General features: G+C 45.5%; 1 long non-coding RNA gene across 1 annotated transcript; it reads right to left on the bottom strand.

Moving 5' to 3' along the window:
* Positions 1 to 1,094: 1,094 nt before the first annotated feature.
* LOC120401871 lies at positions 1,095 to 3,304 on the bottom strand. Its single transcript, XR_005596804.1, has 3 exons — positions 2,792 to 3,304; positions 1,570 to 1,688; positions 1,095 to 1,376 (listed from the first exon to the last, which is right to left on the bottom strand). It is a non-coding gene; the product is annotated as an uncharacterized LOC120401871 (long non-coding RNA).
* Between the last annotated feature and the right edge of the window lie 330 nt (positions 3,305 to 3,634).

Genomic DNA, 3,634 nt, shown 5'->3' with positions numbered 1-3,634 from the left:
ACATCAGGAGTTGAGTAAGATTCAAACAGTGAATTAGAAATGGATATGGATCATATATACATATAGCTACAGACATAATACAGTATGTTAAAATTAGAATAGAAACACTCATATTCTGGGCATAAATCAACCATTGAGTGCCAGAAGCTAGGAAGAATTTTTTCCCTTCATTGACATCAGTGGAGCTGTGTCATTTTCAACTGAGGATATGGCTCAGGGGTAAAATCCTGACCCCATTGAAGTCAATGAGAAAACTCCCCTTGATGTCAATGAGACAGAATTTCACTCCCTATGTTTAGCAAATGACAAAAGAAATTTCCCAAACCTATTGTTCTGCTGTTCTCTCTAGAGGCAACACACTCAGTGCCTATCCATACATATCGGAAAGGAGCGGGGAGGAAGGGCAAAGAGCATAGGCAGAATGGGGGGCATCTGGGAGGTTGATGCTTTTCTTCTTTTTTTTTTTTGGCTGACAAACACTCTAAGGCATATATAAATTTAAGATAACACACTTCCAAGGTCACAATGTCTCCAAGGCATTTATTTCAGCAATTCATATCTAACTGCCTACTTACTGAATTAGATGGTCGATTTTGAAACACTTTGGTGTTTTCAAAGGGATATTTAATTTTGTCCATCAGAAGTAAAAACCTTTCTTAAAATCTGTGTCCATTTCCTACTCAATTCTGCCACAATGATTTTTTTTTGTTCTTGCTGTTGGTTTTTGTTTTAAAGCTTTTCCAACACTTTGGACCTCCTGTCAGCTGATCAAAATTAAAAATAGAGACTTATTAACTGACTCTCCACTGTGCAGTTCAGGCAGCTTCATTAGTGCTTCAGTTTATGGCCACTCAGTGAGCCACACTGCTGTAATGTCTGACAGTCTATGGAAAGCCAATTGGGAGGCACAGAATGTGGGGTACACAATTTTGCACAGTTGCAAAGTTTTGATTGCATGAATTATGTATGAAGGCTGGGCTACTGCTGGTGCTCAGTGGTGCTAGGAGCTCAGCACAGGTGTAGAACAACTTACAAAAATAAAAGGGAAAAGGTCATAATAATGCCAAACATCTCTCCCTTATAGTCGCTCACATAAAAATTGTCTGAGTGCTCTTTAGCTCATCTTGATGCTTTACAGGTATATTGAGAACAGAGGATGGGAAAAGAGAAAAAGAGAGAAATCTTCAAGGCTGTGGCTGTAGATTATTGCACACATCAAGGTTTTCTCTAGCGTGAACACAGCAAGCATCTCTGAAAGCTCTCAATGTCACTTTGCCGTAAGATGAGTCTCCTCTTTTCACCAGCTGTCTGTTCTGTCACACATAACATTTTATTGAAGCTTTTGGAGCCCCTGTCTCTCTGCCTCTTCAGATATGCTAAAGAAATTTAAAAAGCAAAAGGGGTGAGGGGAGCCTTGATATGATTTACAGTGTTTGTACATTATTCGAGTGACATATATATATTTTGTGAAAAGGAAAACCTTTGTTTGTTGCTGTTAATAATTATGCCAGCCCTGCTTGGCACCCTGTTGTGTAGAAAATGTAACCCTCCCCTCTGCAACATACACACCTGAATGACTGAGTTCCTTTTCTTGTCTATGAGTCAGATTCTGCAATGCTGCAAAGGCCAGGGTGGTGTACATTACTACTTCTGCCAATGCTTATGGGGTATGCAACTCCCACTGGCATCTGTGGGTGAAGTGAACCCATGTAAATGATGGCAGGATTGAACACTGGGATAGAAAATGTATAGCCATGTAACCTGCACCAATTTGACTCACAGGGGGCTGATTTTCAGTTGTCCCATTCCTGTGCCTGGCATAGGGACAGAGGAACAAAAGGTGGCTTTTGGTCACCCCAGTTCTCCTTGTATTCCAGGGCTGTGCCTGGCTCCCAGTGTAAGTTAGGGCAACCTCCACTTTTAGGGACCCCTTATGGGCCATTCTTTCTACTCATTATACCCCCTATGACATGAGCTAGGAGCCGGGCTGCTGTAGACTCCTTAAATCATTTCTGCACTAGCCACAGCTCCTTGCACAGGGCCTCTCTCAGGCAGCCATTTCCATCCCCTATGAGGTCTCTTTACTGTGCCAGAACAGCATCATGGGATCTTAGTGTAACCGAGATTCAGGCCACAGTGAGTGGGTGGGCTGAGTTTAACAGGAAAAGCCACTAACAAGATCATGTAAAATAAAATAAACCTTAAACTGTTTATATTGCACTCTCCTGTTAAGTTTTCTTGATTAAGTATCCTCATTATGCTCTCTCAGCATGTCAATTATACTCACTTTGCACACTCACTGATTGCTGTATTGGCACGTGTTAGTCCTTTCCCCATTACATTGTTTTCTGACCCATTCACACAGGGCCGGTGATACCATTTAGGCCAACTAGGCAGTTGTCTAGGGCGCCAACATTTGGGGGCGCCAAAAAGCAACCGCCCCTAATTTTTTTTTTAAAGCCTTTCAGCGGCCGCTGCACTGGGAGGGAGAGGGAGTCTGAGCCGCCGGCAGCCAGCCCAGGGGTTCCCAACAGCAGGGCTTCTGGAGCAGAGGTGAGCTGGGTTGGGGAGGTGCCAGACGGCTCCCCAGGGGCGTGGGGGGAAGCTGCCATGGAGAGGCATCTCAGAGTGGAGCTGCCGCAGAGCTTGGGGGGGAGGGGTGCAAGGTGGCAGTTTTGCCTAGGGCGTGAAACTTCCTTGCACCGGCCCTGCATTTACACCACAATATATGATTCATAGTACCATTTACATCACTCCTGAATTAGCCCCTGTGACAGGGCAAGCTACTTACCACTCAACAGTGCCTCCTCCTGGCTGTTCTGGGGATTAGCTCTGCCAGGCTCACACCCCATCCATCACTCTCTGTCTCTTGCTCATTCTGCGGCTCCTGTCTCACTCCAGGAGCTGAAGCTTCCTCTTCACAACTTGGTCCTCCGGCCAGTAACTAAGTGGTTTCCCCTTCCAGGGTGGAGTCCTTCAAAGTCTTTCTGCTCAAGCAGCATCAGCAGTCCTCATGCCCAACAGCCTGACCCTGTCACTCCTGCAATGACCCAGGCAGTCTTCTAATTCACTACCCCAAGCAGTACCGCTCTGCAATGGTTGGTAGGGAAACCCAGACTCACCCTCTACTCTGAGTTCCAGTCCAGGGTCCTTTACCAAGAAGTCAAGGTGTGCAGCTTATCTAACATTACTGCTTTTACCTCTGGACTATGTCTTACCTTGCTTCCACTCCTCCTAGTCAGATCTGACTCTCCTAGGGACTACTAGGCCCTAAGGTTTCCTATCTCTCCTTCCCTCAGAGAGACTGACCATTATCCTGCAATCTCTCTGTTGCTAGTCTCTTAGCTTTATGTAAGCCCCACCTGTTCCCTCAGAGGTGAACTTGCTTGCAATTAGTGACCTCCTCGTAGCCTAAATCTCTCCCCTGTTTGCTGCTGAATTGGTTGATTGGGCCTGCCTGGCCTAATTCAGCTCTCTCAAGGCCACTATGGGGAGCCTGCCCCATCACAGCCCAAATCAGGATTTTGCACAAGAAGCCAGATTAATCCCTGATGTAATTCTATTGACTTCACTGGAGCTATGCCAGGGATGAATTTAGGCCTACATTTGTTTGGAAGATAATATAGCCCCACTT

This window comes from Mauremys reevesii, linkage group 3 (genome assembly GCF_016161935.1).
Source record: "Mauremys reevesii isolate NIE-2019 linkage group 3, ASM1616193v1, whole genome shotgun sequence".
NCBI classification, from domain to species: Eukaryota; Metazoa; Chordata; order Testudines; family Geoemydidae; genus Mauremys; species Mauremys reevesii.
This window is presented reverse-complemented; position numbering and strand designations above follow the sequence as displayed.